Raw genomic sequence first — 16,000 nt, 5'->3', positions numbered from 1 at the left:
TACATTGCCGCTGCCACTCGGAGGAGCCGCGCCACCCGCGCCCGGGGGCAGCAGCGCGTCCCAGGAGGAGCAGGACGAGGAGGTGGGCCCCGCTTTTTCCCAACTCGCCACCTCAGGGTCCCGACAGCGGGTCAATCGCCGCTCCGGGTCCTATGCACATGCGGTGGACAGTGGAGCCCAGTGGCATGGAGAGGGGAGGCATACCTAGTTGACCCAGTGTAATTGACAGTTAGGAGCCTTTCGGGAGGGTCATTGACTTCCCTGTGGCTGTTACCTCAGTGTGTGTGTGTGTGTGTGTGTGTGTGTGTGTGTGTGTTGTCTGTCTGTCTACCATTGCTGCCTGATGGCGTGCTTTTAAAATGTCAAAGTTGCAAACTCCTTAATGTCTGTGTGTGTTTGGGTCAGTCAACGAAGGGATGCTATCTGGACGTCTGACTTGTACCCACAACTGAGATCTGATTCTTCAGAGTCGGGGTTGCTAAGCACTGACTTGGGTGCGCTTGGGTGGAGAGGGGGAGATGGTGCTTGCGGCAGGGAGGGCGCTTAGCTGCGAAGTTGCAAGGTGAGGTCTCACTGTCATCAGCCCCAGAGATCGCCAATGGGTGGTTTTGGCGGGTCGCTGCAGCATGCATCCTCTGGGATAGGAGAATTTACAGTGCTCTTCCAGCAGTACCTCAGTTCTGATTCGGACTTGTTTCCAGGGTGTTCAGAGGAGTGCAATCACTGAAGCTAGTAGGAAACTCCCACCTTGTTCCGAGGACTTGGTCCTAGTTTCATGGAAGAATGTCCATTTAGAACTTGTGGGTCCCTTCTTGACTGAGCTTCGGAGTTCACCTAGCTCCTAACGCTGCTTTGTTTCTGCTTTGAAGGACAGTGAATGAAGTATAAGGTTCTTTGTGACTCTAAGATTGTTTGCTTTGGACGTTCCTTGTGGGGAAGTCATTCTGATTAGGCAGTGCCATAAATAAAACATTACCCTAACATAGCCTCCTTGTGAAATTAATTCCTTAGTGCCAGAGTGGTTAGCTTGTAAGTAATTGTCTTTGTCCCGAGAAGAATCAAACTGAGGCCAATGCCCTGTTGGTAGCTTTCTGGTTCTCCCTCTTGGAAGCAAAGACTGAATCTGGCATCAGGGGTGTGAAGCAAGTCCTAGCCTGGCTGAGATGGAATGAACTGTAGTTGGTGGTTGGTCAAGCCTCGGGCAGTAACCATGACCCATTCCCCAGTGCCTCTGGGAATTGCAAGGATCCCAGTCTGGTGCCTGGAGATTGGCTTTCTAGAACTGCTTCTGTTGAGTGTGAGACCCTGGGCCCGATTCATTCTGCAGGTTCCATTCTCTAATCTGTATAATGAGAAACTTCAAGGTAAAGCTCATTTCCACACTACTACTACTTTTACTGATCAGGAATTTTGGATGGATCCAAAGTGCCAGAATGATCCTAGTGGCAGTATGCCGGAAGTTTGTTGAGTGCCACACTTACACAATGATTTGTCATGGCAGAGAGATGACCAAATCCTGTACTGTAACAGCATTCCTCATTGGTATTCATCTTGTAACTTCTGACCCAACTTGTAGAGATGATCACACTGTCACTGGGAAGCTGGGACTATAACTTAAAGATTTACCACTAGATCCTAAGCTAGTGTTTTCAGGGTAGAAAAGATGGTAGAATTAATTGTCCTGTGTTTTCTGTTTAGCTAGGAGGATATGCCACAGTAAATAGCAAGGTCTGGCAGATGGAGGGGAAGGGGAGTTGGGAACTTCTCACTTTTGATCCCAATTCTGTAGTTGATTTATTATCTGGCCTCAGGGTGACAATATTTTACTTTCTGGGAAGTGGATATAATAATAGCTTATTTCCCAGGCAATGCAGTGAAGATTGTTTGATTGAAACACATTTGGAGAGTGGAATGACTAAATAACATCGGCCACTGTTTGTGAAATCTCAGAATTGGATGTAAACGGATACAGTATTGCAATTTATTATGTAACTTAACCTGTGTCAGGGGATGCTGGAAATTGTCAAGGAGTGAAATCTTGACTTGCCTTGAGAAGTTTGAAGCAAAACTAAAGCCAGGTAGTTTATACTCCCTCACCCCCACCCGGAACAATGTAGAAATGATAATTTGGTGAGAAGTGTAGAAGTCCAGTATATAATTTTTGGTTCTTACACTGGTGACAGGATAGTGAGATGGGTCTTAATCTTTTGTGGAACTGTGGTCCTCTTTGAGAAGTTTATGAAAACTATCTTCTACCTCTTCTTATAAAATACACACAGTTACAATTTCCATTCCAGAGGGTTCAGGAATGCCAGGTTATAAACACTGTAACAAATCCTGGGTTTGATTTCTAGCTTGATCACCTTGACTAGGTGTGTTATCATGGTTCACTGTACTTCTGATAAGCCTCAGTTTTCTCACCTCTTAATGGGAATACTAGTAATAGAGTTGTTACAGACATTTTATACATGCCATCAAGTTTAATCATAGCACAGTAGCTAATATACAGTATTGAGTGCTGTGTTAGCTTTTTGTTGCTGTGACAGAATACCTGAGGAGGGGAAAATGTAAAGGAAGAGAGATTTATTTGGGCTTACAGTTCAGAGGTTTCAGTCCATTGTTGGCTGACTCTGTTGTTTGGGGCCTGAGGTTAGGCAGAAATATCATAGTGGAAAGGTGAGGTGCAGGAAAGCTGCTCACCAGTGACAGCCAGGAAGGAGAGAGAGTGAGAAAGGGGGGGAGGGGAGACAGGAACAAGATACACCCTTCCAGAGCACACCACCAGTGACCTACTTCTTCCAACTAGACCCTGCCTGCTAAAGTTTCTGCCACTTCCCAATAATGCCATCAACTCTGAACCCATCAGCGGATTAATCCATTGATAAGGTCAGTGGCTTATTTATGATCCAGTCATTTCCCAAGAGTCCCACTTCTGAACATTGCTGCATTGGGGACCAAGCCTTCACATTGGGAGACATTCTAGATCCAAACCATAACCAGTGTCACGTACATATTATTAATTTTTTAAAGTTCATTTGTGATAAAATTTTGTGAAGTTGAAGTGCAATGTTGAGCTGGCCTGTTGTTTTATTAACATATAATTTATATGCAATCTACCTTCAGAGAATCTGAGATTGTCTACTCAGTTTAGTCTCATTTTATTAGTATAAGCTGGGAAAGGGGTTTTATTTGTCTCTGTTTGCACTGTGAGTTTGTATTACAGAGCTGAGTGTAGGCTTACACTGTGAGTTGGGTGTCTGATTGTAGGGTTGCATTGAGCGTGGTGTTACATTTTAGCAAGTTCCCAGTATAAAGCACTGAAGGCTTAAGTGCAGCTTATAAAATGGAAAGAAACTCATCTTAATTTAAAAATTGTTATATCTGGCTTAGGAGATTCATTATTTTCCAGTGGGTATTTTTTTTTAACAGCAACTTATTGCATCAATTTTTAAAAAACAGCAAAATTCAGGTTTCTATTGTATTATTGCAGTGCTGATTTTTTGACAACCTTGTTATAACTATTTTGAATATATCTAGTAATGTCACAGTGTTTGATCTACTTCACATTTTATCTTCTGTCAATATTTGTAAAAATGTACAAAGTTTCATACACTTAAGTCAATCCCATAAGTTATTGGTGTCTTAAAAATAATAGTTAGATGTGGCAGTGATGATAATTTAAACATATTTTGTTTTATTTTGCGGGGCAGAGGTGCTAGGGACTGAACCCAGGACCCCCTGCATATTAGGCAAGCATTCTACCACTGAGCTAAAGTCCCTTAATACATTTAATAAAAATGTGTTTACTACATTTTTGTACTGAATAGCAAACACAAGAGAGAGGGCAGGTGACTTTTTGCTTAAAAGAACTGCATCTGCCTTGTCTGTCTGTGTCGGTTGCTGAGTATCCTGCCTTTCGTAGTTAAGATGATCTAGATTGGAGTACTGTTCCCCTGACAACGTTGCTGATATTTGCCTCAGGCATTCTGCCTTGTCCTTTTCCCCAAAGCACCTTGAATAACTCCAGTAAAGTGCTCTGTGGCTTTTGGTAACTCTTGATTGGTAAACTGGATGAGAGCAGGGATTGTGTCTCTAGCCCAACACGATGTCTCTAATGTATTAGCAGGGACTTAGTAAACATGTTGGATGGATCAGAAAATAATGACATCTCTGAAAATAGTTGCACATTTGATTGAAGGGTGACTGTGTGTATTCACTTTGTTTTGTCTTTTGTGAATTGTGATGCTCATATCTCTGGACCCTCATCCAGAAAAACCAAGTGGATCAGAGCAGAAAATGTCATGAATGGGTTTTTGAGGTAAATTTGAATAAAGTCACATCCCTGAGGGTCCACTTAGAATACCTTTGAAGGAACTGGGGTATTAATTGTCAGTACTGCCTTTTACTGTATATTTTAGAACTGGAAACTTTCAGAGATTCTTAGAATGGCAGAAAAGGACACGATTGTTAAGAATTTCCAACTCTGTGTATACACCCCATTTAAACTCTACTGCATTAAGGGACTTATTTTCTTGGCAACAGTTGGGAAACAGTTTTCCTTAATAACAATAGACACAATTATGGGATGTCTTCAAACTATTTCATTAAATGGTATATGAGTGGAATTCATTTGGGGTTTGTGTTTGTGGGTTCCCCACATGGTGATAATGCAGTGGATGGTTTCTGGTTTTCATTGGTGAAGAGACTAAATAGCAAAAAACAACCATGAATTCAATCAACTTTTTCATTCAATTTATATTGTATTAATCGTAGCCACTGAACCATTTGAAAGAGAAGTGTGTAAATCCTGACATATTTATTTAGTTTACTTTTTGATTCACTACTTCAGTAAGAGTCATGAGGTCAGAAAAGCTGCCAGTCTACCAATGTGTATTGAGTATCAACTCCCAGGCATCATCCTGAGAGCAGAGATGGTTTTGTCCTCAGGGAGCTTCTCGACTAGAGGGGGAGCTAATAACTAAACACATGATTATTAATTAATTGGTTTCAAAGGTGACAGCTAGGAAAACATGCTGTGAGAGAGTGCTTGATTGCACTGCATAAGTTGGTGAGGAGTGTGCAGGTTAAGGACAGCCTCAGCTGGGGAAGTGATATTTGAGCTGAAGACCTAAGGGATGAACAGGAGTTAAATGAGCAAGGGAGTGAGGAGGTTCAGAAGGTCCTGAAGTCAGAGAGCACAGAGTGGGGCTGTACTTTAAGAGGAAGCTGGCTAGCTTGGCAGGGAGGATGGGGGCCAGGGCATTGGAAGATGTTCTAGAGAGAAGCTGCAGCTGGGGAGGCCAAGCAGCATGAGGCCCACCTGTTGGGGACCACTGAGATAGCCTGTTTAAAAGTTACAGAGTTGCAATTGGTAACCTGAGAAGATGCCCTCTTAGTGAATAGTAAGTAGATGAGATAGGGGAGGATCATTCCTGGTATGTTAGGCACTCTAGGCAAATACATAAGAATTATAATAGGAAAGGAATTTAGATCTATTCCAGGAAACATCTTAGTGTGAATAAGTGCCACTTCCCAGTATGATATCATCTTAAGCCTAGTATTTTCTCGAAGGAGAAAGTTTATTGACATGAGCAGAGAGTGAGAAGGGGGTCTTACAGGTGCTCATTTCCATAGTAAGTTGTGGGGACACATTTATCTCAGTTGAGCAAAAGGGGACATGGCCTGAGTGTTGTGCCCATGTTGACAGGAAGTGTGGTGTTCCTGGGCTAATAGGCACTACCAGAGCCTGGATTTTCCTCAAAAGGAAAGGGCAGCTTTTATCCCTTCCACCTCTGATCTGAGGCATTCCAGGAAATGCCAAATAGCAGGCGACAAAGGCCATCCATCTACTCAGACTTAGTGTACACAGTGTGTGAATTCAGTTTTTTGTTTTCAGTTTGACCCCCATGAGGAAGGGTACACAGATGATAAACTGCTGAAAGAATGCTTCTAGAACTGGCCTCACACAGAGAAGGGTCCACAAGCTTGTGGACTGACTTTGGAGAATGCTGAGTGGGGTGGGGTATGTGCATGCTTGCACACAATTTAGAAGAGATGTTTTTGGACAGTCATCTCTTAGATGAAGGATGCCCTGTTTATGGTGCTGCCCAGAAACTGCTGATGTTTCTTCCTTCATCCCTTCAGGGCTAGCAGGCACTGGCTCCTAGCTTGGAATCAGTCTCTGTAGTACCTAAGCTTGTGGACTTCTGACCCTGATTCAGATATTCATAGGCTAAATGACTTGGGCCAGGTTATTAATCCTGAGACTGTTTCCTCATCTGTAAAATGGGCATGCCAGTATTTATTGCAGAGGGTCATTACAAGAATTAAAGAGATGTATTTGTGGAGTCCCTGGAACAGTGCCTGTGTATGGTAAGCATTCCATAGTGAGGTTTGCTATTATTACTGACTATGGAAAGCTGATGTATGCAGAATGTCACTACTATAGCCAGGAATAAGCAGAGGCCTAGAAGTCCCTGCCCCAACGGATTGTGCTATGGCTGGTTTTGTTGCTAGTCCCGAGAGACCCTTTCATTCATGAGTAGGTAGATATGTAACATAGTTATCACTTTTAATTTCATGGACAGAGCATTTTTATGAGGTACTGACAGCAAAGCTTTATGGTGTATGATTCATTAGACCTTCCCATTTGCTTCAGGAACTGCTCTTGGTGATCAGTTATTAAATAATGTCCTAAAGAACTCTGTGGGCATGAGAATTCCCAGGGATTTAGGGGGAAGGCAGCTTGTCTTCCGCATGTGAAGCTGGTAAGATGACCTTGTACTTTAGTAAGCTTCCTAGGTAAAGGTTTGAGAGCTAAGAAGGGAAAAGAAGGCTATAAGGTGGTTATCTGGAAGTGAACTTCAGTTCATGTAAGCACTGGGATGGGAGGCCAGACAGGTGGTCCAGGGGCCACCCAGTTTTCTCAAAGGGGCAATCTGTAGAAATTCAGCGGAACTTTGAAAATTCAGGAATGCATATATGCAAAATACCCAATAAAAATTTTGTTTTGTCTGTTTTGGGATAGTGTAAACACTTCATTTGTATAATAACTTAGGAGCCTTTTTAATACAACTCAAATGCTGGTGCAGCAACTGCACTTTGCTTCTCTTCCTAATAACTCGGGTTCTGACCTTGCACTTGTTCAGGTTGACATGTATACAACTTCACGTCATTTAGTTCAAAGCTCCTTGCTCTCCTTCATGTGCCCCATATTTTGTCTGTGATTTCCTATCTGCTAATGTTATTTTAAGCTAAAGCATAACATAAAATACAAGGTTAAGCAGAAGACTGTTGCTCCAACAGCTTTGGGCACTTGTTTCTCTCATTCAATCTGCACACTCTCAGCATTCTAGAATTTCTGGGAAGGTCAGGACAATAGTCACTTGTGTCTCCAGGGTTAGGAGACAAAATCACACCCTAAAAAGAAAAATGTAGGTTCAGGACTGTGGTCAGCAGTATGTACATAAACATGAAGTCATGTTTGAGTGTGTAGAACTTGTGTGAAATTTCCGGTGTGAAAATTCCCCAACTTTTCCTAATGCAAAGCATTTCCTGATTATTTAATGATTTGAATTCATAACCAGACAAGCTGTCTGCAAGACAGCTTATGTATTTGTATCCTAGGCCTGTGCTCTTTTGCTACCCCATCAATTCCCCTCTCAGACACAGTCGATATAATTTTGATTACGGTGCTTACTTCCACTGAACCTTTCAGCCCAAATGCCTTGTGATGCTATTAGGGATTGGGCAGAAGTGGGTAGGTGGGAGGGAATACATAAATGCTCACAAATTTGGCTTCTTAACTAATTTCATAAGCTATCATGTGGAAGATGAAATTTTAGTTTTAATGTTCTTGACTTTGTAATTTAGTGGTGTTTCCAATGCTTCCAAGTGCACCCAATTTCATTTGGTATATGACTGTACACTAACACACTCACATAAGATGTGGGTCTTTGGGCCTCTGCCTCAGCACTTGGTCAGTTCCTTTTCTGATCAGCTGAGAAGTTACATGGGTCATTCCTTACAGGCTGATGATTTTGTACCTTCTGTGTTTGTCTAAAAAAAATACCACTATATATCAGATGGACTTCTGCTCCTAATAGTTGTCTTGTCAAGCATTTCTTTATGCAGAGGTAGATGCAACTTCTGCAACACAGGAAGGGCCCCAGCGCCTCATCAGTGGTAGGGAAAGAAAATGAAATTGGGGTGGACTTGGAGTATAAAATCATATGTAGTTGTACACTGTTGTGGAGACTTAGATTCACAAAAGCCACAGATTTAAAATTATGTCTTAGGGCAATCCTAGCCAGCTAAACTACATTAAGCTATTGAAATGGAATGCAGTTGTGATGAAATCCATTGTGTGTGTAAAGGCTAAATGGTTAATTTCACAACTGGGTTCTTTATGGATAGGTTGGTTCCACGGAAGCATTTCTAGCTCCAACACATATAACACAAACACACAAAATTTGTTTTTGCATTCCCAGAGTGTTAGCTGGAGTGGTTTAATTGAAATAATGCTAGCCTGCACCCAGATTTCTTGTTTTAAGAGAGTACTCTGAGGATTCTCAGATGCAGCCAAGAAGAGAAGGGAAGAACCACTCCAGAGGAAAGGTCAGCCCAGCTACTGGGTTCTTGAGCAAGAAGTGCTGAAAGTCTTATTTTTTGAGGAGAACTTCGCACACCTGAAATGAATTGAGTACAGAACAGGAGAACTCAAGGAGAGGCCAACCTTCCTGTCCTTGTGGCCCTTCTCAGACTAGTAAGTGGAGGTGCCTTGTTGAAGCAAAGCAAGCTTAGTTTAAAAGCTGAGTATGAGAGCAAATGAGAGGAAAATTACTTGTCAAGAAGACTGCCTTCTCTCTGTCTACATTATGGTACTTTGAATTATTTATCTACAGTTTGAAAAATTACCATAGTAAACTTCATTTTATGTACTCATCTTATTTCCTTGGAAAACCTATGTTATTTGCCCAGCAGGTACTGACCAAGTTATCCTAATAAGATGCCTGCTCCCTTTGGTACAGAGAGGGACAGTCCTCAAGTGCTGTAAGACCTTTGAGGACTAGCTCTAATCCTCAGTGATGGGTGGGTTCCAGCCATGATACAGATTCTCTATTTAGAGGACAAGAGATAAAATGGAAATTACGTCTTTGAACACTCTTGATTTTCTTCATAAAAATATTCATGTCCGTTTCCTCAAGATTTCTACTTTTGAACTTTAGACTACTTCTACCTGGAGAAACTTGACTCATAGGTGTGAGCAGCTAAAGGCAAGAGTTTTGAAATTACGGAATAAGACTAGTTGTGAAGATGGTAACATGGCAGTTTTAAAACCTGCTAAAATCATAGTTTAATATTCTTTTAAAATTATTTCTGAATCATCCTCTTCTGTGTATTAGGTTCCTTGTTCCTCCTTGTTCTAATTCTTCCTCGTTTCTTTTTCCTCCTTCCTATCTATAGCTAGGTCATCAGAATTTTAAAAAGAAATTCCCCACCTTCCCCCCGCCCCCCCAAAAAAAGACCATTTTAGCTAGAACATTATAGTAAAACCTGTGTACAACAGAATGTTGGGGAGAATATCCTTTTTTGGGCTACTGAATTTTATGGTTCATTAAAGATTAACTTGAAAACTCTTTTTGTTTTCCCTTTGTTCACTTTTTTCCTAACATGTCATGTTGTGTTTTCCTGCCTTATTATTCTGTGCTGAACAAGCTTTTTTTTTTTTTTTTTTTTTTAAATGATTGGAGAGCTTGTAGTGCTTAAAGGCTCTCACCTGGGCATCAATCATCTTTGAGAACTATTGAAGACATGAAAGTGTGTGAGAAGAGGTAGAAAGTGAGTGTAAAAATTGTGTGTGCTGTTAATAAAAATAGATATCTTGATTCCTTTCTTGTTAACTTTGAAAGTTGAAAATAGCAGAATCAGTTGTTTTCGGAGGGTTGTACTACATTATCTTCCTGTGTTATGCTAGGTCTTGTATTTATTAATATTTGTAGTGTTTGCACAGCCCTTTCTCATATTTCAATTATTTTCTCATTTCTATTTTTACACTTTTTTTTTTCTGCTCAGAATAGGAACAATGTCACATCAATTCAAACCCCTTCAATAAGGAGAGTGGCGTATAATGGATAATGATAATAATAGTTGGCACAAAATTGCAGTTGAGGCATAATGTGTGTCAAGATGCCGTTCTGAATGTTTTACAGGCATTTACTCATTTAATTTTCCCCCCAAGTCTTTTTGAAATTAAATTGGTAGTTAAATTAGTTCATACTACCATGCTGTAGCTAAATGACCTGATGAATATCATACATGGGAAGAGGAGAATAGTGGGAAGAAGGTGGAGAGGAGCAGGTTTGAGGACACCTTTTAAGGAACTGCATTCCCTGAGGTCCCAGCCTCCTAGTTGTCTCTGTGTCCCAGAGCCCAGCAGAGCCTCGTGTGATTGGCACACAATAAATGACTGCTGAATGAATGCTGGTGCCAATGAAATGGCCCCTGTGCACCTGAGGTAAGAGTTTAGATTGATTGTCTGTTTCAAGGATTTTTTTTAAAAGTTGGTGCTAAGATTTAAAGCTGTATTTCTGGGTTTAGGTCAACTGTTAATGAGATGAGAAAGTTTCTACAGATGAAGGAATTTAGCTATAAACCAATTCTCATTTCTTGTTGGCTTTGGGAAGCTGTATTCTACTAGGATATTTTTGGTTATTCATTAAAATTTGTAGTAGTAATGCATTTGGGGCCACGTGTTCAAAGGAATCATTTTAATTTCTACTGAAATAATGACAATTCGCTTTACAGTTTTAAGAGTGATCCTAGGCTGCTCACTAGTTTGCAGGATAATGCCACGGTAAGTGGAAGGGTTCAACAAGAATCCTGATTGTTTTCTGAGGAATGCCTTGACTCCTAGGGAGGTGATTAGCCTCTCTGATCCTCATTTGTGATAAAATCAGAGTCCATTTAAATTACATCTCCCGTTTTTTTTTTTTAAACTTTAAAAATGATTTAAATTGTAAAGTTTTCATCAGTGTATAATTTGTTGCTGAATTGTTCAATGACATTTTCTTGTTGACAGACTTGATTGTGTTTTCTGATTTGTGAACAGGCACATGTGCTCTTCCCTCCCTCTGCTTTATATAACTGTGAAATAACACTTATATATATTTACAGTACCCAACATGATGTTCTGATAAGTGTATACATGATGGTGACATGATTAACTCAATCTAATCAGGTATCCATCACCTCATGTACTTATTTATTTATTTATTGTGGGAGATAATTAAGATCTGAATACTTATTCTTTTCTTTTTGGTACTAGGGATTGAACCCAGGGGTGCTTAACCTCTGAGCCACATCCCCAGCCCTTCTTATTTTTATTTTGAGACACGGTCTTGCTAAGTTAGCTAGGAACTTGCTAAATTGCTGGGCTAGCTTTGAACTTGCAATCCTTCTGCCTCAGCCTCCTGAGTCCCTGGGATTACAGGTGTGTACCACTGCACCCAGCTTCAATACTTATTCTTGATGTGGATTCTTGTAAGGACATGTACTCATAGAATCTTCCTTTCAGGCAATGCCGATTTACACATCCAGAAAAAAATAGGGTTACTTTCTTCCACTCTTATTCAACTTTTAAAATTTTTTGGTGTGTTTCTGTCAGTTCTCCCTAATAAATCGGAGCATTCTATCTCTTGCCTTCCAATCCCTGCACAGGATTTTGAGTCCAAAGAGGAAGCTGAGTTCTGTCTATTGAAGCTGGGCTTCCTGTTGTGTGTCTCACCCTGTGAGTCCTCAGGCTTCTGTGTGCTTGTGGAAACACTGAGTTTCTTCCAATTGTCCCTCAGAGGCTGAAGCTTCAGTTTTAGAATAAGTCTTGTCATAGAGACAGTTTGGCCAGCAGGGGAGTGTGGGTATAGAACCTGGGCTTCCTTTACAATGCAGGGCAACTTTAGGACCTTAACTTACTAGGGATGTCCCTTAGACAATGTCATGGTGTGGCTGTCTGTTGAGTCATCTTTAAAATAGAGTACTACATTTTAACCCTAGAAGTTGTTATTCCAGATGGAATTTCAAAGGATGGTTTTTGGTGCTAGTTCATGAGGCTCTATTGGCCTCAAAATTGTATCTTTCTCTCTTAAATTTTCTCTGGAGATCTCTGGATCTGTGGTGAGATTCCAAGTCTCCAGGCAGAAATTCCTCTTGTATGGAATTACTGCCTGTAATTCTCCTTGGGCTGCCTGTCACAAGCTTGTCACTCCTGTGTCGTAGGCCGACAGCTTCTGATTGGAGAAAAGACCATTCTTTTATTTAAAATATTTGTATGATCTCTCCCCTTCCAGGCAGCCAGAGCCCCTCATATATTGTTCTGGAACTTAGCTGACCAACTCTTGAAGTAAACTAAAGTTTGTTTGCAAAGTTAAATCAGAATCTGTCAGACATTGCCTTTTACCATGTGCTGCCTTAAAAACAACAAAAAAATAGAGGCTGGCAGCTCTGGTCTCAGCTATCAGTGGGTTGTTGTATAAGTTTATATGAAAGTCAGCTGTTTGGAACTTGAGGCACGCAGTCCTACAGACATGGCATTTAAATGGTGATTTGACTTCCAGATCAGCCTACAAAAACCTAATTTAACTCCAAGAATGGGATAATAAGGTCCTAGACATGGGATAACATTAGTGCTGGAAATGGTGAAGACAGTAGAATTCTGGATCTGGAAGGTCAGAGGCTGCTTTGTATCTTGCTTTCCCCAGAGAGGTCAAGTGAATAACTGGGCCTGTGGAGCCCAGGCCCTCTGACTCTGCCTGCTGCTCATGCCACTTGGTGCAGTGTTGCCATGGCTTTCATTTCTAATATGAGTTCCATGTGGGGCACTGAGGGCAGGTTTGACTGCTCTGTACTGTTGGGGGATATACAGCAGCACCTGGGGGTGGATGACAGTGGCACTGGTAATTCTCAGCATCTGCACACCTAGATGAGCACCCTGTCCTCCCAGGTGTTGTGAGTTAGGGATCAGGTGCACTGGGAAAAGGAACCCTCTCTCAGCCTCCACTCCCAGCCATGTGGTGACTCTGGGGAGCCTCCTGGAGATGAGCAATGACCTCTGTTTGTCTTTTGGTCATCTTCACGAATGCCAAGGCTTTGCCCCATGAATAATTTTAATCCAAAATAAAATCTCTTGCCACTTTTTGGGTCACTCCTAAAGGGGGAGGCCAGTGAAGGTTCCAAATTGGAGGGAGAAGGTGGTCATTTCAGAAAACTCATCAGAATGCCTTTTTAAATAAACCCAGTTCCATTATTAGGAATAGTTAAGGGCCCTTTGTCTCAACATTTTTTCTTTGTGTAAAAATTTCATTATACAATAAACGTCCCAATTTATATGGCCTGTCGCCTGCCCCCACTGATGCACTTTAAATTCTCCCATGATTTTTCTTCTGGTTGACTCATGATGGGATTGATAGCTCCTGTAGACAAGACTTTAAGAAATAGCTATATGCTCTTTTCAGGTGGGGATCTTGAACTTCAGTGTGTGTTTTTTGTGCTTGGAACCCAAACCCACAGAGTTTGCAAAGAATAATTGAATCCTTCCAACCAGAGGATGCTTATATATATATTCTGTTGCAAGCTGCTGATTTCCTCTCTTCACTCTCTTTCTGTCTCTGTTGTTCTCTTTTGAGAGAGTTAAAATTGAGTTGTAGAATTAATGAAATTTGTTCTTTCAAAGTGATGGCAAAGACCCCATGAAAATAGTTTATAGCTGAGTTTTAGGAATGGGGATGATTTCCATCAGAGCCTCTCCCAGTGTCTGTTTAGTGATCCTCTATGATACTGAAGAGGAAAGTGAAACACAGACCTTTTAAAATGATCAAAACAGGTTTACCAAGTGACATCATAGTGATGTGCATAAGTCCTGCTGAGAATCATTGGGTGCTCACTTGGTGTTCCTGAAAACCTGTATCAGATAGGCACTTCTGTGAATGGCTAAGATGATACCCATAGTTTTTAGAAATTTATTTTGACACTTAAGGACATCTAGGGATGCAAATTCAATCACTGCTACTTTCTTTGTAGGCTTGGATGCAAAGTGGCAGCCTATATAACAAAATTGCCATGAAGATTAAGTTCTTGTTAAAACTTTGAACTCCCCTCGAAACTTAAGTTTGTCTCTAAGCTTGTAATATGGGTTAATGACTCTTAAAGCATGATCCACAGGTGTTGGGCAATCAGGATAATTTGAATTTTGAGAGGTAGCTGTAAGTTTAGAATGGTTTAAAACAGCTGCTTGTTTAGAATAGCCTAGAAAATGAGGACTTGATTCAAGTGGGATTCTTCTGTGTGTGTGGCTCTTTTTAAACCAAACTTGCAGGCGGCACATCTTTGGTGTTATTTTTACTGGAGTGGTTGGTGGGCTAGGGCCAATCAACTTCCTGGGTTCAGGTTTCTTTTTAGCAGGGGTCTTTTTTCTTCCCCTTGCCAGTTGGCTTGTACTTTTGAGGGCAGAAAGGAAGAAATGCTAGAGTCCTAGATGGCTGCCTAGAGGGTCCTGGAGAGTAGGGTGTTCCTGTCACTGTGTTTCACCTAACAGGCGCTGGGGAACACCTCCTAACCCCAGGTGAGCTGTCTGCAACCTTCTTGCAGTGGGCCTAGAACCACTTATGTGGCTTTTTCTTTGTCACTGTCAACTCGGGAAGTATTTACTGAATCTTACTGTTTGCTCACCGCTAGAGGAGTTAGTTGGTGGAGATGGGGGTTAGGGGAGATGTGTTTGGTGCCTAAAGCAACCTACAGGTGGGTTAGCAGGCAGTGTACCTGGAGTGACTCAACCCTAATATGCACTGTGCACTGTCAACAAAAGAATCATGATACAAACGAGGTGGGCATGGGGAGGCAACAACTACAGAAAAATCAGCCTGACGGGATTGACTTGGAAGCCAACTCTGCGATGCCTTGAAGATGGTAAGCATAGGAAAAAAGAGGAGGCTGTACTATTAAATTATTCAGCCTGCCATATATGTTTGCTACAAATGCAGTCTTAGGGAAGTCTTCTGTTGTTCTCTATAAAAGTAATATTTAGAAGGAATAGTCACGGACAAGTTGGTTTTTGCCATATGTTTATGGGTAACTCCTTGTGCCTGTGTAATTTAAAACTACTGGTATAAAATATGCTAAGGGGGTTGTAGTGTTTTCTGTAATACCAGTTTATTTATGGCTTCATAACTTTCTAATCAAGAGTATTTTTTAAAGATTTATATTTCCCTAGGTAATTAAGCAATATTTAAAGCTAATGCTTTTTCAGTCATTGTCCTAAGGAACTGTTTGGTTTGGTTTTGTTGTGGGGCCTGAGTTTAGGGAGAACATTTGTTATTAAGAATTTACCAGGTAATCCTTTTTTGGAAACACCTCTTTAGGATTGTATTTTCTTGCTTTGCAAAGATATTTTGGTTACTCAGTACTTGAAATTTGCCAAGTTTCAAGGAATGATGTTTTTGGCCCAGTTGGAATTTCAAACACCATCTCATTTATTATTTTATTTTTTGCCTTGCTTCTCAAAGTGTACTTGGAAAAATTTCTTCCAGGAGAAATGCTCACCCTTTGAATCTTTTGTAGGGATCATGGTCCCCATTACAGTGGACCCATACTTGGGTGAGGTCTTGATGTCCCTGTGGCCATGGCAGCCCCTGATTCCAGAGTTTCCTGAGACTCTGTGCTATGGGGACTTGCTTGAAGTTCCCAGGCCCACAGACTTCCTGTGATTTTTTCCTAAGGCAGTTTCTCCAGGCCTCAGACCTGTCAGGGTAGCTAGTTCACCCTGTTTGTAGGTGGGGAGGGAAGCAAGCCTTCTGAGGATAAATCTAATCTCTTAAAAGAACTCTTTTGACGTCATCAGACTCCTTCAGTGTTCTGCCGGCTTGGGTGGGGGAGGGGAGGGATTCCTTCCTCAGAATGAACAAATGCACTTGTGGTTTACTGGTGTGGGGTTGGGGGGGGGGTCGCGACA

At 41.4% G+C, this 16,000-nt stretch overlaps 1 protein-coding gene across 1 annotated transcript in view; it reads left to right on the top strand.

Moving 5' to 3' along the window:
- The first annotated feature begins 6 nt into the window (after positions 1–6).
- The window catches only part of Mast4 (microtubule associated serine/threonine kinase family member 4), a 555,412-nt gene continuing 539,418 nt past the window's right edge, over positions 7–16,000 (top strand). Inside the window, exon 1 of the mRNA XM_048806078.1 lies at positions 7–82. The gene's annotated coding sequence lies outside the window, so the exon portion shown is untranslated. The remainder of the gene's footprint in view (positions 83–16,000) is intronic.

Source organism: Marmota marmota, unplaced genomic scaffold (genome assembly GCF_001458135.2).
Source record: "Marmota marmota marmota unplaced genomic scaffold, marMar, whole genome shotgun sequence".
Lineage (NCBI taxonomy): Eukaryota > Metazoa > Chordata > Mammalia > Rodentia > Sciuridae > Marmota > Marmota marmota.
This window is presented reverse-complemented; position numbering and strand designations above follow the sequence as displayed.